The sequence below is a fragment of the Humulus lupulus genome, chromosome X (genome assembly GCF_963169125.1).
Source record: "Humulus lupulus chromosome X, drHumLupu1.1, whole genome shotgun sequence".
NCBI classification, from domain to species: Eukaryota; Viridiplantae; Streptophyta; class Magnoliopsida; order Rosales; family Cannabaceae; genus Humulus; species Humulus lupulus.
Genome location: NC_084802.1, coordinates 216,549,226 through 216,573,683, shown reverse-complemented (window position 1 = coordinate 216,573,683; position 24,458 = coordinate 216,549,226). Strand labels below are relative to the sequence as shown.

The 24,458-nt window shown below is 37.1% G+C and overlaps 1 non-coding gene across 1 annotated transcript; it reads right to left on the bottom strand.

The window, feature by feature from the left end:
• Positions 1–10,969: 10,969 nt before the first annotated feature.
• LOC133807578 (small nucleolar RNA R71) lies at positions 10,970–11,076 on the bottom strand. The gene has a single exon (XR_009879483.1). It is a non-coding gene; the product is annotated as a small nucleolar RNA R71 (small nucleolar RNA).
• Positions 11,077–24,458: the final 13,382 nt, after the last annotated feature.

The following is a 24,458-nucleotide window of genomic DNA, read 5'->3' as shown; positions in this document are numbered from 1 at the left end:
GTAATTTTGATTTTATTGGGTTTAGCATGATTTTATAGATTTTTGTGTGTTTTTATAGTTATTGTGTTGTAATATGTTGTAGTTTAATTATTTGAATTATTGTTGTGTGTTTAGTGTTAAAAACAAATGCATATTTATTCAACTTTAAGTGTCAAAACAAATCAAGTTTAAATTAATATTTTCTTTAAATTAATGAGATATATTTGTATATTGAAAATATTTTATTTGAAGTTAATTTATATTATTTTATAGAAATTAATTTGCATTTTTTTGTTTAAAGGAAATCAAAAGAAAGAGTGACATTTTTGAAGAAAGAAAAGATCAAATGAGGAATTTGAAGCCTCCAGCCACCAGCTCCCACGCCTCAGCTAGGCCCACCTGGCGCCTCCAAGCCCAGGCCGCCAGAGCCTAGCTCCTTTCTTAGCCGTGCACCACCTGGCCCACGCCAGCTTCAGCCCAACCACTCGGCCCACTCGCCTGGCCCCTTGCCCCCAGCCCGCCTGGGCCCGTCCGCCTCCCAGTTGCTGGCAGCTGGCTGCCTCCATTCGGCCCAAAGCCTTGCACCCAGGCCCAACCCGAAGCTGCCCCAGCCACCAGCCTGGCCCAGCCGCCATGCCATTTTTATCTTGAGCACAAAAATGTCCCTTTGTCCTTTCTCCAAAAATGCCATACTTTTACCCAAACTTTTCTACACATTTTACCCCAAAATCATCATTACACCTAAAATTTACCCCTATTTTCCATATTACTATTAATTTAATTTAATCAATTTAAATTTATTATTTTAATACTATCATTTTGGCTATAAATAGGAAATTTACAAGACCATTTGGGTATGCTTAATTTTAGGGGGAGGTCATACCACAAAGTTTCTACACTTTCAAACCTCTCTATTCTCTTCATCTTCTTCTTCTTTTTGGTTAATTTTCTATGTATTTTTAGAGGAACAATTTGGGGGTTTTCCTCCAAATTTTCCTAACTTATGTTTGTAATTTTTTTGTTTGTATTTTCTATTCAAGTTATGAGTTTCTAATCTTTTTAAGATTATTAAGGTGATGATGAAACAATATGTAACTAGATAGTATTTATTTTGTATATTGATTTTCCATTTTGTGCAACAAAGTTTATAGATTTTTCTTTTTCAAATATCTTTTTTCATCTTAAATATCATGTATTTTTTATTGTTAGCACATATTTACACTTTGTTCTTCATTAGGGCAAAAACATAATATTCTTTGTGTAAGATGTGTCATTAAATTGTACACATCCAATGCTTAGAACAAAAATATTATGTTTTGCCTTATAAATAATGTTATTTGATTTTTTGTTGTTTCATTAGGTTGATTCACATTAAATACTGTGAAGTTATACTTTTTGAAAAGTGAAGAAAAATCTTATCTTTTTAGAAGTAATTTATGCTTAAAATTATAAATCTATTTGGAAAATGATAGTTTGATTTATTTTAACTATCACTAAAACTTGGGAATCAATGCACTTATAAATATTATTGAACTTATATTTTGTGGATTCTAATACCTTAATGATCTTCTTCTACCATCTTGTTTACAATTATTAATTTAAGTATATATATTGTCTTTAATATCTTTATTATTATTTTTTATTTTATTTTCTTGATACAAAAATCTCATCAATCTTTGGAGCTAGGTTAGAGTTTATTAATTTTGGTTTAAAATAGTTTTCTTTTTTTATTTTAGACAACTCCTTTGGGTTCGACCTCGTGCCTACACGAACACTATATTTCATATATGATTTGTGCGCTTGCGAGTTATAAATTCTTAAAATATACCCGTTTTGGGTCCATCAACACAAAAGGTAATTTTTCAAAACCCTTTGAGACTAATAAAAAAGGTATTCAGTGCAGGGAATGTGAAGGATTTGGACACATTCAAGCTGAGTGTGCAAATACCTTAAAGAAAAAGAAAGTCATGGCAGCCACTTGGAGTGATCAAGACTTTGAACAGAGTGATGAGGAAGAAAACAGTGTTGCCTTAACCTCTGTTCACAAAGGTATGGTTTTTTTTTAGTTGATTACAAGGATTTGTTATGCTTTAATAATTCTGTTCAGAATAATGAGAATTCTGACGTTGACTCTGATGATTCCGACTTAGATGAGGAGTCATTGAAAGAGTCTTATAAAATAATGTATGATCAATGGCTGAAAGTTTGCTTTGAGAATCGATTAATGGCTAGTAATAACAAAAAATCTGTCGAAAAAATTGAAGAACTTGAGATGATTATTGCTTCCAAAATTGATGAAATTAATTCTTTGAGTAAAGAAATTGATCTTATGCAAAAAGGTGTCAAAATGCTTAATCCAAGATCTGGAATTTTGGATAATATTCTCTCCGTAGGAAAAAAGGCTGGTGTTTACAGTGGATTAGGATCTGAATCCTCAAGAAAAACATTTTTTTGTAAAATCCATGAATTATCCGACTGTTGTGCCAACTAACCGTTTTGCAGGAACAAGTAACTCTTCAAAGATCACGCAGTTCTCATCTGTTCCAACAAATTTGCAACTAAAGAAAATTTCTCCGAAGGGAAACATTGGACAATTTGTACCATTTTATCATTTCTGTGGGATGAAAGGACACATAAGACCTATGTAACGCCCTGGATAGCCAAGACCGTTACACTGTGTGTTTATAAAGTGCCATACTTGCTAATCAAGTCATTAACGTAAAAGCGTGTTAATGAAACAGTAGAGGAGCTAGGGTTAAAAGTGTTTTGGTCTCAAAAGTTACATTTTTCATTAAAAAACATTATCCAGTTACACGGGATCCCAATTTAAAAATCAGTTTAAAGATCGTTTATAGAAGTTGTAAGACTCAGATACAATAACCAGCCATACTAAGGCAAAACAAGCAATTAGGTAGTCCTTGTCCTGGTCCACTCCTCGATCGTGGTGATCGAGCAGCTAGCTATGTACATTTCACCTTGGAGCTCTCCACCTCGGGCTTGGACCAGCCTGCCCTTGCCTTAACCTGCACCACGTAGCACCCGTGAGCCAAGGCCCAGCAAGAAAGCATGATAACATAGTAAGATCAGCAACACTTAACAAATATTTCACAATGCTCAACCAAGAATTCAACATTTCATACATTTATCCAATCAGTAATAACAGTTGTCATCTAGACAGTCAATCAACTATATTCATAGCGCAATATTCACGTTCATAACCAATGGATTGTCATACCCATCAAATAACATTCAGGGTTGGCGCCCTTAGTCGCACCCTCTATTTAGCACACTGTCTTCGGCTCAATAGGGTCGCCCCCAGTGTAATACTCACTGACTCCGGCCAGCTTAACCGAGCTCAGTGATAAACAAGCTGCCTCAGCTCCCAGTGGCTGAGCCGCGCCCCAGTGCGCAAATAATGATTCCGACACCCTTAGGCCGGTAATCGCATGTCCCATGGCGTAATAACACCATCTCACGACATGATATACAAATATTGGGAACACTTAGTCCCATCGTGACCACATGGTTAATCACATTCACATAACAATGCATACAAACATAGGGAACACTTAGTCCCAACCTAACCACATACCCAGGTGCAGCTTTCTTACCTTTCAATTCACTGGTTCCCGATGCCACGAAGCCGCGAGCACGGTCCTCTACCCCGAGCCTCTCCAAAGTCCTAATCACAACACAAAAATAATATTCTTTGTCATTAACCAATCCAAGACTACCTTCCCGGAACCTAATCCACACTCTCGGAACCCCCAAAACCTTAGAACAACACCCCGGAGACATCCCCCGAACCCCCGGAGCAAAGGCCAAAAATTGCCAAATGTGACACCCTGAAATTAGCCTTGTGCCGCGGCACCCACCAATCAGAGACTCCAAGCCGCGGCACACAAAACCCGTGTCGCGGCACGCCTTCGCAGCCCAGAATTCTGGGTTTTTCCTTCGCATTTTCCCGAGCTCCAACCTCTCCAAATCACCCCAAACTCCATCCTAAGTCTCAAAACCAACTCTAAACCCCTAACATACCTCACAACAACCCAAAGACATCATGCCCAAGCTCACTCACACCTTCAATCCTAAAATTCACTCTTGAATTTCACACTTAACAACTCAAACCAGAAAAATTAAGAACAGCTTGAACTCAAACACAAACCACACTCCAAACTCCCTATACCTTAACAGAAACAAGCCTAATAAACATACAGAGACCTTACCTTGAGTAATGAGTTCAACCTCCAGCTCTAAACCTCCTTCCCCCTTGATTTCCCAATTCTGAAATTACATAAAACCAGCCACCAACTTGCCTCAATTCACCTTCATTATCTAAAATTCAGACTTAAAACTTGGATATAGCATAATCAAGATCTTACCTCTGAGTATTCTTGGTCTAAGCCTGCTTGACAACTTCAATCACTCTTGATTCTCCTTCCAAAAGTTAAATTCAGTCTCTCCCTTCTTCTTCTTAAGTTTGCTCTTCCTCTAGGTTTCTAATTTCAGCATAAACCCATCTCTCCAAATATTATACGTATATGATATTTCCCCTTCAGCTTATGATCATCTATCCTACCAAATGACTACTCTACCCTTCCACTAATACCCCTTCCAAACTAATCCTCAAGGCCATACTTGTCTTTTCACCAGCTTTGCAATTCTACCACTTCCCCATAAAACCTGTTACTCTCTATGGTTACTAATAGTTACACATGTTACCAAATCACCAGTTACCACTATCTAGCTTTCTAGGACCGTCCCGGCACGTGCATCACAGCACCCACGTGGTACGATTCACACATCATAATTATCACATAATATAATTCACATAGTCATATAACATGCTTAAAATCATAATCATGCATCTCAATCATAATCATCACACATAATTCTCATCATGCCCTCCCGGCACACTAATCAAGGCCCTTAAGCCTTATTAGTGAATTTGGGTCGTTACAACCTAAGTGTTTTTCTCTGTTAAATTTGTTTAAAAATAATTATGTTAAACACTTTGGTAGCATGAATCAATTCTTGACCAAAAGAAATTCAAAATAAAAAACAATATGGGTCAAGAAAGATAACTCTGTTTTCTTGGCTACCTTTACCTGTCATAAAATACATGCATCTAGTTCGTGGTACTTTGATGTAATGACCCACTAATCTAGACTATTTGGACCATTAACGAAACTATACATAAAATTTACATTTTTACAAAAATACCATAATTTATTGAATAACTTGCAAAATAAGAGTTATTTACAAAGTAAATACCAAAATGGATATGGGATCCCATTGTCTTTAAAACAAAAACATAATTTAAAATAATAAGACATTACATAATTAGTGCGGAAAATACATGTAAAAAGACATAAAACCGAAACTACATCCTCGAATCGATTAACGCTCGGCCCCTTGACTCCATTCACCATCGATACACATCCTCCAAGGGTCACGAATCTTACCACCTCTAAAGCTTATTTTCCTGCACATAAACAGAAAGGAGTGAGCCTAATGCCCAGCAAGGAAAATCTAACACAAAGTCATATACATAATTTCATAAGAAAACATAAAGACTTAACATAATACATATAACATACACTTATTATAATGGCCATTATTACTTGGGGTCCCATAGACTAAACAAGCATACGCCCATGGGATTAGTGGGGTCCTACTAGCTAAGTAGGTCATATGCCCATAACCCATTTGGGGTCTTGTTAGTCATATGGGTCATATGCCCAAGCCTACAAACATACACATATACATATCATAACACTTTTAATAACATAAAACATATAGATAACATAAGCACATAACATATTGATTCTAGCCTATTTTCCTTACCAAAGTTACCGGGATTATGGACTGAGTTGGGACTTTTGGAACACTCCTAAAACCATAAGAAAGAGTGAGTCTAAAGAAAGGAGATGAAATGAAAGAGATGGAAAGACTAAACCATAAAAAAAACATACTTACCGACTTATATGCTTAAGAGCTTGGATTCCCTAACCAAAATAAGAATAAGGTTAGGGGACTGAGTAGAAGGTTTTGAGAAAGGAAATAACATAAAATACAGAAAGGAACTAGAGTTTTGGGTTTACCTCAAAGATTGCAAGATCAATCTAACCTCCACTGAAATACTATAGAACTCACTTCCCAAAGTGTTTGATAAGCTTATGATGTTTAAGCTTATAGTTTTTCCCCAAACCAAGTGTTTACACTCTCACACTCACTTAACACTAGCAGCTTCTGAACTTAGAGCAAATGGTGAATAATGGCTGGGTACTAGGTCCTATTTATAGAGTTTGGGAATGAAAGTATCTTGATTTTACTTGAATAAAAATAATGGCTTTTTAGGTGAAAATCATTTGAATAATCGTTCAGCAGAGACTGAAGACTCGTTCAAAAGATGCTGGACTTATGGAGGAGTTTGAATGGCTGAAAGGAAATGAATTCAAAAGAGTTTGAATTCATGCTGAAGGAGGCGATATATCGCCCCCTGTAGGTGATATATCGCCTGGGCCAGTATGCCCGAGGCGATCGTGCATCGTCTCGTGTTTTCCGTATCTACGTGCTGCGATATATCGCCCCTTATAGCTGCGATATATCGGCACACGCTGAATATTTAAACACGAAATTACACATTTTTAGCTAAGTTTGAATGGAGTAAACAGCCTTGACTAAGCCTTCAACGTATTCAAAGCTGCTGACTGACCCTATATCATTCAAACTTTACCCTTATTTAATTTAATCCTCCAAAATACTTAATCCTTAATTACCATTCATAACATGTGCTTAAAATCCTATTGGTTGATGTCTAAACCTTATAATATAATAAATATATTCCTTAATATCAGTCACATTAATCAAACCTTAGGCTATACTTAATATTCTTAACTATAGGTTAAACTTAGAAAATCTATAAGTACTACTACGAGTGTCCAAATAATTCCCGGTCTGAACCAAAAATCCATGGTAACAAAGATAACACTAAACATACTATAATACTACTAAACATTTAGCTAAGTAAAGTTCTTGGACTCTACATTTGATAGCAGTTGTTCAAGACATATGACAGGTAATGCCAACATACTCACCAACTTCAAATCCTTGAAGTGTGGAGTAGTAATATTCAGGGATGGAATGACAGGAAATATTTTAGGTAAATGTACTCTAAACATTGATGGGTTACCAAAACTAAAAAAATGTGCTTCTTGTTGATGGGCTGAAAGCCAACTTGTTTAGCATAAGCCCAATTTGTGACCAAGGTTTTCTTGTTAATTTTTTCGCATGATGAGTGTAATGTTGTAAATCAAAGTGGTGACATTGTTCTTCAAGGTTCTCGTTCTTTGGATAATTGTTACACACTCACACAAAAATTCACATGTCATGCGTCATCATTAAGTTTTAATAATACTGATTTGTGGCATGAAAAACTTGGACATATAAGTTTCAAAAACTTGAAAAAGATTGCTAATGCAGGTCTCATTCGTGGTATACCCAAGCTGGGTAAAGAATCACTTGGTAAGTGTGAATCATGTCAATTGGGAAAACAATTGAAAATTTTCCATAAAGCACTATCTGATATTAATACTTCAAATGTGTTGGAATTATTGCATATGGATCTCATGGGTCCTATACAGGTTGAAAGTATTAATGGTAAGAGATACATTTTTGTATGTGTGGATGATTTTTCTAGATTTACTTGGGTAGATTTCTTAAGAGAAAAATCAGATACATTTGAAGCTTTTCAAACTCTATGTACAAGACTAAGAGTTGCAAAAAATTGTAACATTGGAAAGGTTGTAAGAATACGAAGTGATCATGGTAAGGAGTTTGAAAATTCTGTTTATGATGAATATTGTAAATATTTTGGAATTTTGCATGAATTTTCTGCACCCAAAACCCCAGAACAAAATGGGGTAGTGGAATGGAAAAATCGTACTTTGCAGGAAATTGCCAGAGTTATGCTAAATAGCAAAATACTCACAAAGAAACTGTGGGCTGAAGCAATTAACACTGCTTGTTACACAATTAATCGTGTTTTTTTGCGTCCAGGTACAAATAAAACTCCATATGAAATCTGGAAGGGTAGAAAACCCAATGTCAATTATTTTCATGTATTTGGGTGTCTGTGTTATATTCTTAGAGATCATGAGAATCTGGGAAAATTTGATGCCAAAAGCGATTTGGGAGTTTTTCTTGGATATTCCACCAATAGTAGGGCTTATCGTGTTTATAACATGAGAACCCAAACTATTATGGAATCTGCTAATGTGGTTGTTCATGATCTAAAAGATTTTTCTGAGTGTTCCCATGAGGAGGAAATTGACAGGTTCATTGATGTTCGACATCATAAAGAAATGGCAGATCTGACAGCACAACCTTCAGAGGCGACAACAGCTACTGATGATATATCAGACGCTGATTCTGTCGAAGCAACAGCTGGACAAACAGATAAGGAAAATCCAGTTATTTATTTTGACTCCGTTAAAAAAGAACCATCAACCAGAGTAAAAAAGAATCACCCTTCTGATCTCATTTTGGGAAATCTTGAAGAGAGTATGGTCACTCGAAAGAGGTATGTAAACTTGGTTCAATTTGTTTGTTTTACTTCTACATTGGAACCAAAAAATGTGAAGGAAGCCTTAAATGATGAATCATGGATCAATGCTATGCAAGAAGAGCTAGATCAATTCACAAGGAATGAGGTATGGATCCTTGTCCCTAGACCGAGTCTTACTAATGTTATAGGTACAAAGTGGATATTTGAAAATAAAACTGTTGAATTTGGGACCATAATAAGAAATAAAGCTAGACTAGTTGCACAGGGGTACACTCAAGTTGAAGGAATTGATTTTTATGAGACATTTGCCCCTGTTGCAAGACTTGAATCCATAAGATTATTACTAGCTTTTTCATGTGTTCAAGGTTTTAAATTGTTCCAAATGGATGTCAAATCCGCTTTTTTAAATGGATTTTTGAATGAAGAAGCTTATGTGGAGCAACCCAAAGGGTTTGAGGATCCTTACTGTCCTAATCATGTTTAAATTGCAAAAAGCTTTGTATGGGTTGAAACAAGCCCCACGGGCTTGGTATGAGAGACTAACTCATTTTTAAGGTAAAGTATTAGGTGTTCATTTTGCTTTGTTCTATTTTACGCTGGTTTTTGTATGTTTTCAGGTGTCGAAGGGCTTAGGTGACTTAGATGTGGAAATATGGCAGAAAATTCAACAAAATGACAAAAATTAGTGGAAAACAGTGTTTCGGAGCACTTCCTGCGACCGCAGGAAGGGTGTCTTGCGGCCGCAACTCCTGAAGAGTTTTGCATTTTCATGGCATTCCTGCGACCGCAGGAATGACATCCTGCGACTGCAGGATACTTCTACAAATGAGAAAAATGCAGATTTTTAATTAAGGGTGTTTTGGTCCTTTCATGTTTAAAAAATCGCTAATTAGGTTTAAATTATGATTAAGGAGAGAAAATGAGGCACTTTTTGCAGACCTAGACTGGGAGAGGAGGCTGAGGAGTGGATCTATCATTTAGAGTTTCTTTTCCTTTCTTTTTATTTTTTAGTTTATGTTAATTTCAGGTTTATGGATTTCTTAGTGATGTTTATGAACTAAATTCTATTTAGGTTTTCTAATTGACTCTCTTGAAACTCTGTTATGATTTAATGCATTTATCTATTTCTTCTTTGTCTGAAATCCTTTCAATTTGTATTTATTGTGTATGTAATTGACTGCGCACCTTTTACATATGATTTAAATTTGAATCAAAATCTGAAAGTGAGATTTGAATATGCTAAAATTGAATAAACATAGATTTCAATTTAGAACTAGAGTATCAAATTGGTTTATGTGATTTAGGGCTGTATTCATTGCTTCCTATTATTTGAATTGACCATAGAAATATGGAGAATTCACATTAGGTCGAGTTTTCTATTTCTTAACTCGAATAATTAGCACTTTTGCATGCCTATCATTTCAGTGAGAAGAGTTTCAGTAGTAATTGCATTAAAAATTAATAGAGTGGATAGTAGAGAAGATTAGGATTCCTAATTATTTCATAGTGAATTTAATCCTTGTGTTCTTGTTATTATTTGATTTTTGCAATTTTCATTTATTTCTGTTTTCTTATTTTCAAATTTCACAAATCTAGTTTTTATTAGCCAAATAGAAACTAGAAATTAATTATTTGGTTATTGATAAATCAGTCTTTGTGGGACGATACTCGTTCTTATCGAGATTTATTACAAATTGCGATTATGTATACTTGCGTAGCTATAAAATTCGCAACAAGTTTTTGGCGCCGTTGCCGGGGACTGAAAAATTATCAATATTAAAATAGTTAATTTTATTTCTAATTTGGCTGTTTTTTAAATAATTTCTAATTTGTTTGGTTGCAGTAGTTCTTTATCTCAGGTACTTTCCTTATATGCACAGTAGAAGGGGAGTTGACAGTCCAGTTCCAATTAATCTTGAGATCGAGAAAGAGTGCAAGCGAAACAGAAGAAACAAAAGGGATGAAAGTTCCACTGTTGTTACAGCAGATATTAATAACAACGGTGTGGAAAACATGAGCGGGGGAGGACCACAAAATCACAATCCTACTGGTCAAAGACCTCTACGGGACTATGTACTCCCTACTGTCACAGGTATACACTCATGCATCCGTCCACTAGCAGTAGAGGAAAACAATTTTGAGATAAAGCCCGCTATCTTGCAGATGGTCCAAACTGTCGTTCAATTTGGTGGCCTCCCCACTGAAGACCCCAATATGCACATAGCCAATTTCCTGGAGTTGTGTGCCACCTTCAATTTAAATGGGGTGAGTGATGATGCCATTAGATTGTGCTTGTTCCCATTCTCACTACGGGAGCGAGCGAAAAGTTGGCTGAATTCACTTGAGTCCAATACTATCACCACTTGGGATGCTCTAGCTCAGAAGTTCTTAGCGAAGTTCTCTCCACCTGCTAAGGCTGCTAAACTGAGAGGGGAGATCAATAACTTCTCTCAACTTGAGGGAGAATCTTTGCATGATGCTTGGGAGAGGTTCAAGGACTTGATCAGAAAATGTCCCCACCACGGTATTGAGAAGTGGATGTTGGTCCACAAGTTTTACAATGGTTTGTGCGGTACCACTCGCACAATCATTGATGCAGCAGCGGGAGGAGCGTTTATGAGCAAAAGTGCTAATGAAACTTATGAACTCTTAGAGGAAATGGCCACTAATTACCACCAATGGCCAAGTGAACGAGCGGGCAGTAATAAAAAGGTTGCAGGGGTTCATGAACTAGATACAATCACAGCCTTAACTGCTCAAGTTGCGTCTCTAACTAAGCAGTTGCAACAAAATACCATGTCTGCCCAGGTTGTGCAAGCCCAAGTAATGTGTGAATTGTGTGGGGGGCCTCATCCTTTTGACCAGTGCCAAGCTGCTTTAGATCCCAACAATGTCCCATTAGATCAAGCTCGAGTTCAGGCAGTGGGTAATTTTCAGAGGCCCTACAACAACCCCTACTCTAACTCATATAATCTGGGGTGGAGAAACCATCCTAAATTTTCCTGGAGAAATAATCAAGGCCAACAACAACCATTTCAACCACAGTATCAGCGGCCTATGACTCGAGCTCCACCACAAGCATCAACCTCTCAGCAACCTAGGCCACTAGCTCCTATAGAACAACCTAGTGAATTGCAGGCTGCCCTATTGACTCTCACCAACACTCAAACTCAATTTATGACTGAGACTAGATCCTCCATCAGAAATTTGGGGATGCAAGTGGGGCAGTTGGCCAATATGTTGAATACTAGGCCTCAAGGGAATTCGCCTAGCAATACTGTGGTAAATCCTAAGGAGCAATGTCAAGCTATCATCTTGAGGAGCAGGAAAGAAATTGAGGGTCCTTCTCTAAAGGGGGCTCAAGAAAAAAAGGCAGAAGAAGAGGAGAGTTGTGAAAAAGTTGAGCCCTAAGTGGAGGAAAATGTTACTGAAGGCCTTGCAACCAAGGAGAAGATTAAACCGGTAGTTGTTGATTCTAATGTCAAAATCCCGTATCCACAATGACTCCGGAAGAATTCCCTTGACAAACAATTCTCAAAGATTCTTGAGGTGTTTAAAAAGCTTCACATTAACATCCCATTTGCTGAGGCTTTGGAGCAAATGCCGAGTTATGTGAAATTCATGAAAGAGATTTTATTGAAGAAACGAAGGTTGGAAGACTTTGAGACAGTGGCACTACTGAGGAGTGCAGTGCAATTCTCCAAAGGAAGCTTCCACAAAAGCTTCAAGATCCGAGGAGTTTTACTATCCCTTGTACTATAGGGAAATTTGAATGCAAACATGCTCTTTGTGATCTTGGAGCAAGTATTAATCTCATGCCTCTATCTGTTTTTCGGAAGCTTGGGCTTGGTGAGGCAAAGCCTACTACTATTACTCTTCAGCTCGCGGATCGATCAATCAAGCACCCAAGGGGAGTTACTGAAGATGTGTTAGGCAAGGTTGACAAGTTTATTTTTCCAGTGGATTTCATTGTTCTAGATATGGAGGAGGATACAACGGTTCCCATTATTCTTGGGAGACCATTCTTGGCTACCGGGCAAGCCCTCATTGATGTGCAAAAGGGTGAGTTGAGGTTGAGAGTTCAAGGGGAAGAAGTGGTCTTTAATGTATTTAAGGCTATGTCTTATCCAAGAGCAAGTGATAGTTGCTATAATGTTGATGTGATTGATGAGGTTGTTTCGAAAAAGAGGATTACTAATGATCCTCTTGAATTGGATTTGGCATTGGGTGGTGATAATGAAGAGGAGGATTGGGAGACTCATGAGTATGTGAAGTGGATCAATTCTTATGGTCCATATTGCAAGAAGAAATTTGAAGAATTGGGGCAAGTGCCTGAGCGCCCCATACCATATATTGAGAAGCCTCCAGTTCTTGAGTTGAAGTCTTTACCGGAGCATCTTTGTTATGCGTACTTGGGGGGGAAAGAAACGCTGCCTGTTATTATATCTTCATTGCTGTCAAAAGGTGAAGTAGAAAAACTTTTGAGGGTTTTGAGGGCTCACAAACGTGCTATTGGGTGGACTTTGGCTGATATTCGAGGAATTAACCCTTCAACGGTTATGCACAGAATTCTTATGGAAGAAGATAGCAAACCTTCCATTGAAGCTCAACGAAGGCTAAATCCCTCTATGAAGGATGTTGTTCGGAAGCAAATACTTATCTGGTTGGATGCGGGGGTAGTCTATCCTATTTTTGACAGTGCTTGGGTGAGCCCTGTTCAAGTGGTGCCTAAAAAAGGAGGAATAACTGTGGTAAAAAATGAGAACAATGAACTCATCCCTACTGGTACTGTGACGGGATGGAGGATTTGTATTGTCTACCGCAAGCTGGACAAGGTGACGAGGAAGGACCATTTTCCGCTGCCATTTGTGGATCAGATGCTTGATAGGCTTGCAGGCCATAGTTATTATTGTTTCCTAGACGGGTATTCAGGTTACCACCAAATTGCCATCGCTCCGGAGGATCAAGAGAAGACAACATTCACCTCCCCATATGGTGCCTTTGCTTTCCGAAGGATGCCTTTCGGTCTTTGTAATGCATCAGCCACTTTTCAAAGGTGCATGATGGCTATTTTCTCCAACATGGTAGAGAAAAGTATCGAAATTTTTATGGATGACTTCTCGGTGTTCGGGTCTGATTTTGATGAATGCTTGGATCACCTAGAAGCGGTTCTTAAACGTTGTGAAGAATTGAATTTGGTACTTAATTGGGAGAAGTGCCACTTTATGGTGAGAGAAGGGATTGTCTTGGGACACAAAATTTCTAGTAAAGGCATTGAAGTGGATCGGGCCAAGATTTCTACTATTGAGAATTTGCCACCTCCAATTTCAGTTAAAGGAGTGAGGAGTTTCTTGGGCCATGCAGGGTTTTATCGGAGATTTATCAAAGATTTTTCCAAGGTCTCGAAGCCGCTGTCCACCTTGCTAATGAATGGGGTCCCTTTTGAATTTAATGAAGAATGTTTGGCTGCTTTCAAGACTCTTAAGGAGAAACTCATTTCAGCACCTATAGTGTGTGCACCTAATTGGGACCTTCCATTTGAGCTTATGTGCGACGTTAGTGATTATACGGTTGGAGCGGTTCTTGGGCAGCGAGTGGACAATGTATTTCAAACCATATACTATGCTAGTCGAACTTTAAATGATGCTCAACTAAATTATGCAACAACAGAAAAAGAACTTCTAGCTATAGTTTATGCTTTCGATAAGTTTCGTCCGTATTTAATTGGTAATAAGGTGATTGTGTACACGGACCACTCCGCTATTAAATATCTAATGACAAAGAAAGATGCTAAACCTCGTCTCATTCGGTGGGTCTTATTACTCCAAGAATTCGATATGAAAATCCGAGATAAAAAGGGCACTGAGAATCTTGTGGCGGATCATTTGTCTAGGCTGGAAGTTGAGGAAGATCAAATTACCAAGAAAGTGCAAATCAATGATTATTTTCCAGATGAGCAATTGTTCGGGGTGAGTGACAAAGCCAAAGCACCATGGTATGCAGATTATGTCAATTTCCTAGTGGCAAAGGTTGTGCCTCCTGATATGTCTAGAGCACAGTTGAAGAAATTCTACTCTGAGATCAAACATTATTATTGGGAGGAGCCCATCCTCTATAAACATTGTGTTGACCAAATAATTCGTCGTTGTGTACCGGAAGATGAAATGATCTCTATTCTCACCCACTATCACACTCTTCATTGTGGGGGTCATTTTGGTGCTACCAGGTCAGCAGCAAAGGTATTGCAATGTGGTTTCTTTTGGCCTACTTTATTTAAAGATGCAAATAATTTTGTTAAGTCTTGTGATAGATGTCAACGCACCGGTAACATATCACGAAGAGATGAGATGCCGCTGAATGTTATTCTTGAAGTTGAGTTGTTCGATGTGTGGGGGATTGATTTCATGGGCCCTTTTCCATCCTCCTACAATAACAAGTATATACTGCTCGCTGTGGACTATGTGTCTAAATGGGTGGAAGCAGCGGCAGCTCCTACGAATGATGGTAAAGTAGTTCTAAATTTTCTGCACAAGAATATTTTTACTCGGTTTGGAACTCGCCGAGCTATCTTAAGCGATGAAGGGAGTCATTTTTATAATAAATGGTTTGGTGCTTTTCTTGCTTGGTATGGAGTACGACATAGAACTGCTTTGCCTTATCATCCACAGTCTAATGGGCAAGCATAAATTTCTAATAGGGAGGTCAAAAGCATTCTTGAAAATACAGTTAATAGCTCAAGGAAGGATTGGTCTAAAAAGCTTGATGATGCTTTATGGGCTTATAGAACGACATTTAAGACTCCCATTGGCATGTCTCCTTATCAATTGGTTTTTGGTAAGGCTTGCCATTTACCGGTGGAATTAGAACATTGAGCATATTGAGCAATGCGAAGGTTGAATATGGATTGGAATGCAGCTGGGAAAAATAGGCTAATGCAATTGAATGAACTTAATGAGTTTAGAAATGAAGCCTATGAGAATGCTAAGATTTACAAGGAACGCACCAAGAGATGGCATGACAAGAACTTGTCTCGCAAATAATTTCAACCCGGTCAGCAGGTATTATTGTTCAATTCAAGGTTGAAACTTCCAGGAAAATTGAAATCGAGATGGTCGGGACCGTACACAGTAGTAACAGTGTTTCCTTATGGGTTGTTGGAGTTAAAAAATTGAAATAATGAAACATTCAAGGTGAACGGTCAACGAGTGAAGCCATATTTGGGTGGTCCCATTGATCAAGCCAAGTCCATTATCATGTTGAAGCCTCTCTGAAGAAGAGTTCAGCGTCCGAATAAATGACGTTAACAACAGCGCCATTGGGAGGCATCCCAAATTCATTTAAGTTCTTTGAGTTTTTAAGCGATTTTAGTTGAGACAATTTTTATTTTATTTATTAGTTTTTGGTTTATTTTATTATTATTTTATTGTAAATATTATGGATTTTGTCACCGTGAAATACGTGAAAAAAAAGAAGAGAAGAAGACGAATAAAAATTGATAAGGATGTGGTTTATAGAGCAATCCTGCGACTGCAGGAATCACTTTCTGTGGCCGTAGGACCAGAGATCTGGGCGAAATGGGAGCCATCCTGCGACCGCAGGAAGGGTGTGTTACGGCCACATGTCCAGAGATCCATGTCAAATGGGACGATTCCTGCGACCGCAGGAACCACTTTCTGCGGCCGCAAGATCACGTATTTCTCTTAAAAATAAATAATAAAAAATAATAATATATATATTTGCATCAGACTCTCTCTCCCTTTTCTCATTTTCATTTTCTCACTTTCCTCTTCTTTTCATCCCCAAATCTGATTCTCTCATTCATTCTTTCAATTATTTTTTCAAGAGGCCATATCACTCCAAGGTTTTGTAAGATAGTTCTCTTCTACTCATTCTCAACTCTCTCTCCATTATCATCTACCATTGTAAGTCTCCTTCCTCTTTCTCCTTTTAATTTCTACATTGTGTTCTTAAGAAATTTTTCATGCTAAGCTCTTGAATCCGAAATTTGTGTGTGATATTTGATAAATATATGTTATTTCTGGATTCTTAAGCTATCATTGAACCAATTGTATTTCATGTTGGTGGATTTGCATTTGTATTGAGTTTGCTTGATTTTGCAATTGGGAAATTTTGACCTAATTTTGGGTCTGAATTTTTTTAGATGATTTTGTGAAATTGAATTGACATTGGTGAAATTGAGAACTATAGTTGCTTATTTTTATGTTCAATTTCATTGGGTCTTCAATTTATTTGGAGAATTTTGCCATTGTCCTATTCTAAGGTGTAAATTTAGGGATATGCAATTTGAAGGAATTGCTCATTGTTCTTGTGCTTGTTTTAATTGTGGAATTTTATAAATTGAACATTGCTATCACTTTTGCAATTGGTGCCTGTTGACGCAGTTTTTCGCCAACAGATAATTATACGAATAAATAGGATGGATTAGTGTAGATTGATAAACCGTAATATGAAAATGATAGTAATCTAGAATATGGAAACTAATTGCAAGGAAAAGATGGTCACTCCTTTTTAAGTGGTTCGAAGGTTAAAATCCCCCTAGTCCACCCGATATTATTGATATCTCTTTACTCTTTCTTACAAAGTATTTTCCTTACAAGAAGAAGCTAACCCCCTGCACTACTTAGGGTTTCAGTATTTATAGGAGATTGATCCCTGAGTAGGTACTGGGGTCATCCCGTGATCTAATCATCCATCATATCATCTATGTGACACCGATGATTAATTCCTAAACCTTACAGTGAAGTGTGGTCTAATCAATAGGTAAGGATGGGTAATGGGCCGCATGGTCCAAATTAGGTGCAGCATGCCTGAACACGCACGTTTATACTGCGTATCCAAGAATTCAAGAATAGAACAGACACGTGATGTCTGATATATGCACATTTATATTGCGTGGTTGACTTTACAAGGATTCGGGGGTGTCAGACCTCTGATGCATCACGAGCTTAATGCGCTGCTAGCTCGTGGCTCCTATTATGCCAACACGATGGCTCCAAGGAGTAGCTAAATGATCCACCAGCTCGGGCTGATTAGATAGGGGACCATAACAAACAGCTTCGGGTGGACGGTTGACACGTGGCAGATCAATTTAGGCCCTTCTCTAGCTCGCCAGAGCGTGTGTGGATACTCAGGGCATACAGTGCCCTTACGTAAATTGTTGGTGGTGTGTGCATTATTTTGAGTAGTTTTGGTTCTTGTGTCATAATGTCCACAAGTAGAAAACATACTAAAACTAGAAAAACGAAAAAACATCAACAACCTCCCCCACCCATAGAGAATGAGGATGACCTAAATTTTGAGGATGTGCCTAGGTTTGTCAACCCAACGACCAATTCTAGGTAATTCAAGATAAGGAGCATAGCCTTATTAGAGAGAGAGGGTTTGCTACCAATTGGAAAGATGAGTTTATTGTCCCTGAAGAGTATACATCAGTGATTAGAGCTCATAAGTGGGAGGTTTTCTGTGCTCCTCCAATTGCTGCTATCATCCCTGTAGTTAGAGAATTTTATGCTAATGCTTTTCACCATGACTATACATGGGAAGCAACTGTTAGGGGCAAAACTGTGAAATTTCACAAAAGTGATATTAATAAAATTTTCAAATTGCCTACCTTAGAAAATGATTAATATAGGGACTTACAGGACCAACTCTGCGAGGAGAGTACTTGGGACACTATCTTGCAAGCTTTAACCCCGCCAGGCACTGAATGGGCCTTCAATGGCACTCATCGAGTGGGGTTTCCCTTCAATTTGTTGACGAGGGAGAAAAGAGTGTGGTTGTATTTTATTTGTTCAAATTTGACACCCACCGAAGCCTTTACCATTGTCACCCCTAGTAAAGCGGTCTTGCTGTATGTTGTCTTACACAAGAAATCTATAGATGTTGGCAATATTATTGCTGCTAATTTGAATGAGTGTTGTGTCACTGGTTATGTGGGGCTTTATTTTCCTAGCCTTATCACTAGTTTGTGTCTGTAAGCAGGGGTCCCCATTAATGAATTAGAGGAGAAATTGCCCCCTTTAGTTTATGATTTGGTCAAGATTAACAATGTCAAAACTTTTTAAGCTATTCCTAGTGCAGGTACCTCAAGACAGTCTGCTCATCCACCGCCAAGAACTCAGAATGTCAACCAAAGGCTGGACACTTTGGTGTCACAGTTCCAGCATCACCACTTGTGGAGTGTCAATGTGGCGCAGAACCAATATGCCTACAACCAAGCCTTCGCCACTCATTTTGGCATTGACACTAGTGGATTTCCACCATATCCACAACCACCCAACTTTGGGTATCCTCCACCTGAGGGGGATGACGAGGAAGGTCCGTCATCGTGAGTCGAGTCAGGTAAGTTTCTTTTCCTTAGATTTTATTCAAACATTGGGGACAATGTTTTTGGTAAGTTCGGGGAAGGGGGATTTTCTTTTAGTTATTTCTGTTAAGTTAGTTGAGTCAAGTGGCTGTTTCGTTTGGTGTTTTGTTAAATTATGTTTGGTTTTTTTTTGTGTTAATTGTGTTCTGTGTTAGGGTATCTAGAGAGTCTGTCGAATCAAGATAACAATGATTAGCCGATGAGAATACGTGAATGACTTGTAATATAATTCGAGAAAAATATATTTGATTGTAAAAACAATCCATGTGCTTGGTTTGACCACCTCTTTGGATTATTCTAATTCATTGTAAAACTGAATATTTGATCATGATTGGTAAATTTTTGCATTTAAATGTATTTGCACTTGCTGAATTTTGAATGTGGAAAGAATGTATGAACAATTATAGAACTTGCTTGCTTACTATTTGAGGCGAAATCATAGACAATGCTCGTTTAGGAAAATGATTTAGGCGATTTTTTGGAACGTTTGAGCCTTTCAAGCCATCCTTGATTAAGTAGACAAAAATGATCAATGGGTTATGGTGAATTGAAGAAGTGGTTGGATTGAAAATCTGGATTATTCTTAAAAAAAAAAAATTCGACAATTATATGCTTGTCATTCATAAATTTTGAGGCTTAAAAATTGTGGTTATCTTGATTCATTTATTTAGTGTCTGTATTTATTTGTTTAGTTTATCTTAAGTTTTTTTTCTTTGCTCGAGGGCGAGCAAATGTTAAGTTTGGGGAAGTTTGATAAATGAGTTTTTGACTCATTTATCTATGTGTTTTTCAGGTAAAGTATTAGGTGTTCGTTTTTCTTTGTTCTATTTTACGCTGGTTTTTGTATGTTTTCAGGTGTCGAAGGGCTTAGGTGACTTAGGTGTGGAAATATGGTAGAAAATTTGACAAAATGACAAAAATTGGTGGAAAACTGTGTTTCGGAGCACTTCCTGTGACCGTAGGAAGGGTGTCTTGCGACCGCAACTCCAGAAGAGTTTTGCATTTTCAGGGCATTCCTGCGACTGCAGGAATGACATCCTGCGACCGCAAGATACGTCTACAAATGAGAAAAACGCAGATTTTTAATTAAGGGTGTTTTGGTCCTTTCATGTTTAAAAATTGCTAATTAGGTTTAAATTACGATTAAGGAGAGAAAAGGAGGCACTTTTTGCAGACCTAGACTGGGAGAGGAGGCTGAGGAGTGGATCTATCATTTAGAGTTTCTTTTCTTCTCTTTTTATTTTTTAGTTTATGTTAATTTCAGGTTTATGGATTTCTTAGTGATGTTTATGAACTAAATTCTGTTTAGGTTTTCTAATTGACTCCCTTGAAACTCTGTTATGATTTAATGCATTTATCTATTTCTTCTTCATCTGAAATCTTTTCAATTTGTGTTTATTGTGTATGTAATTGACTGTGCACCTTTTACATATGATTGATGAATTTGAATCAAAATCTGAAAAGTGAGATTTGAATATGCTAAAATTGAATAGACATAGATTTCAATTTAGAACTAGAGTATCAAATTGGTTTATGTGATTTAGGGCTGTATTCATTGCTTCCTATTGTTTGAATTGACCATAGAAATATAGAGAATTCACATTAGGTCGAGTTTTCTATTTCTAAACTCGAATAGTTAACACTTTTGCATGCCTATCATTTCAGTGAGAAGAGTTTCAGTAGTAATTGCATTAAAAATTAATAGAGTGGATAGTAGAGAAGATTAGGATTCCTAATTGTTTCATAGTGAATTGAATCCTTTTGTTCTTGTTATTATTTGATTTCTGCAATTTTCATTTATTTCTATTTTCTTATTTTCAAATTTCACAAATCTAGTTTTTATTAGCCAAATAGAAACTAGAAATTAATTATTTGGTTATTGATAAATCAGTCTTCGTGGGACGATACTCGTTCTTATCGAGATTTATTACAAATTGCGATTACGTATACTTGCGTAGCTATAAAATTCGCAACAACCTTGCACCCAGGCCCAACCCGAAGCTGCCCCAGCCACCAGCCTGGCCCAGTTGCCTGCCAGCCCACCAGCAGCCATGCCATTTTTATCTTGATCCCAACAATGTCCCTTTGTCCTTTCTCCAAAAATGCCATATTTTTACCCAAACTTTTCTACACATTTTACTCCAAAATCATCATTACACCTAAAATTTACCCCTATTTGCCATATTATTATTAATTTAATTAATTTAATCAATTTAAATTGATTATTTTAATATTCTCATTTTGGCTATAAATAGGGAATTTTCAAGACCATTTGGGTGTGCTTAATTTTAGGGGGAGGTCATACCACAAAGTTTCTACACTTTCAAACCTCTTTATTCTCTTCATCATCTTCTTCTTTTTGGTTAATTTTCTATGTATTTTTAGAGGAACAATTTGGTGGTTTTCCTCCAAATTTTCCTAACTTATGTTTGTAATTTGTTTGTTTGTATTTTCTATTCTAGTTATGAGTTTCTAATCATTTTAAGATTATTAAGGTGATGATGAAACAATATGTAACTAGATAGTATTTATTTTGTATATTGATTTTCCATTTTGTGCAACAAAGTTTATAGATTTTTCTTTTTCAAATATTTTCTTTCATCTTAAATATCATGTATTTTTTATTGTTAGCACATATCTACACTTTGTTTTTCATTAGGGCAAAAACATAATATTCTTTGTGTAAGATGTGTCATTAAATTGTACACATCCAATGCTTAGAACAAAAATATTATGTTTTGCCTTATAAATAATGTTATTTGATTTTTTTTTTGTTTCATTAGGTTGATTCACATTAAATACTGTGAAATTATACTTTTTGAAAAGTGAAGAAAAATCTTATCTTTTTATAAGTAATTTGTGCATAAAATTATAAATCTATTTGGAAAATGATAGTTTGATTTATTTTAACTATCACTAAAACTTGGGAATCAATGTACTTATAAATATTATTGAACTTATATTTTGTGGATTCTAATACCTTAATAATCTTCTTCTACCATCTTGTTTACAATTATTAATTTAAGTATATATATTGTCTTTAATATCTTTATTATTATTTTTTATTTTATTTTCTTGATACAAAAATCTCATCAATCTTTGGAGCTAGGTTATAGATTATTAATTTTGATTTAAAATAGTTTTCTTTTTTTATTTTAAACTCCTTTGGGTTTGACCTCGTGCTTACACGAACACTATATTTCATATACGATTCGTGCGCTTGCGAGTTATAAATTTTTAAAACATACCCGTTTTGGGTCCATCAACACAAAAGGTATTTTTTCAAAACCTTTTGAGACTAATAAAAAGGGTATTCAGTGCAGGGAATGTGAAGGATTTGGACACATTCAAGCTGAGTGTGCAAATACCTTAAAGAAAAAGAAAGTCATGGCAGCCACTTGGAGTGATCAAGACTCTGAACAGAGTGACGAGGAAGAAAATAGTGTTGCCTTAACCTCTGTTCACAAAGGTATGGTTTTTTCTTTAGTTGATTACAAGGATTTGTTATGCCTTAATAATTCTGTTAAGAATAATGAGAATTTTGACATTGACTCTGATGATCCTGACTTAGATGTGGAGTCATTGAAAGAGTCTTATAAAATAATGTATGATCAATGGCTGGAAGTTTGCTATGAGAATCGATTAATGGCTAGTAATAACAAAAAATCTGTCGAAAAAATTGAAGAACTTGAGATGATTATTGCTTCCAAAAATGATGAAATTAATTCTTTGAGTAAAGAAATTGATCTTATGCAAAAAGGTGTCAAAATGCTTAATCCAAGATCTGGAATTTTGGATAATATTCTCTCTGCAGGAAAAAAGGCTGGTGTTTACAGTGGATTAGGATCTAATGGATCTGAATCCTCAAGAAAAACCTTTTTTGTAAAATCCATGAATTATCCGACTGTTGTGCCAACTAACCGTTTTGCAGGGACAAGTAACTCTTCAAAAACCACGCAGTTGTCATCTGTTCCAACAGATTTGCAACTAAAGAAAATTTCTCCGAAAGGAAACATTGGACAATTTGTACCATTTTATCATTTCTGTGGGATGAAAGGACACATAAGACCTAAGTGTTTTTCTCTGTTAAATTTGTTTAAAAATAATTATGTTAAACACTTTGGTAGCATGAATCAATTCTTGACCAAAATAAATTCAAAATAAAAAACAATATGGGTCAAGAAAGATAACTCTGTTTGCTTGGCTACCTTTACCTGTTATAAAATACATGCATCTAGTTCGTGGTACTTTGATAGCAGTTGTTCAAGACATATGACAGGTAATGCCAACATACTCACCAACTTCAAATCCTTGAAGTGTGGAGTAGTAACATTCAGGGATGGAATGACAGGAAATATTTTACGTAAAGGTACTCTAAACATGGCCAACTATGAATGAAGATTCAATGGAGTTTGTACGAAAATGCGATAAATGTCAAAGGTTCTCCAAAATTCCACGAGCAACTCCAAACGAATTGAAACAGATGCAAAGTCCGTGGCCTTTCGCGGTATGGGGGATAGACTTGATTGGGTCCCTGCCCACAGGAAAAGGTGGAGTAAAATACGCAGTTGTGGCAGTCGACTACTTCACCAAATGGGCCGAAGCTGAACCACTCGCTACCATAACAACCAAGAAAGTTCTTGACTTTGTCATCAAAAACATTGTTTGCCGGTATGGTTTTCCCTGAAAGATCGTTTTAGACAACGGAACCCAATTTGACAGCGACTTATTCACCGACTTCTGCAAAAGGCATGGAGTTATTAAAAGCTTTTCATCAGTTGTGCATCCCCAAGAAAACGGGCAGGTCGAGGCCGTGAATAAAACTCTTAAGGACACCCTGAAGAAGAGGCTTGAAGATGCCAAAGGAGCATGGCCAGAGCACTTGCTTGAAGTCCTCTGGTCGTATAGAACGTCTCACCGAACCGCGACAGGACATACCCCATTTTCCTTAGCCTACGGATATGAGGCTATGTTGCCAGTCGAATTAGATCCCCCCTCACATCGACGCCTAACATACGACCAAGACCAGAACAGCCAATTGATGATGGAGTCCCTAGACTCAATTGACGAGATATGGGAGAAGGCCCAACTCCGAGTTGCTGTGTACCTGCAAAAAGTCGCCCGGTACTTTAACTCCAAAGTTAAAGAAAGAAAATTCAACGTCGGTGACTTGGTGCTGCGACGAGTTTTCTTAAATACCCGTGACCCCACTGATGGAGTACTTGGACCTAATTGGGAAGGACCTTACCAGATTGAAGAAGTCCTTCATCCGGGCACCTACAAACTTGCACGCCTAAACGGAGATCTCGTTCCACGTTATTGGAATGGAGAACACCTGCGCAAGTATTATCAATGAACAGTCCTTTTTAAAGGACTAGCTTGTATTAAAATTTACTTTTTACAAGTTTTGCAATGAGGGTTAGCCACGTTGTATGGCTAATCGCTCATATATGTAAGATCCTATTTTAGGATCACTCGTAAAGACATGTTTAGTCCATTTTTAATACGAGATTATAAGGGACT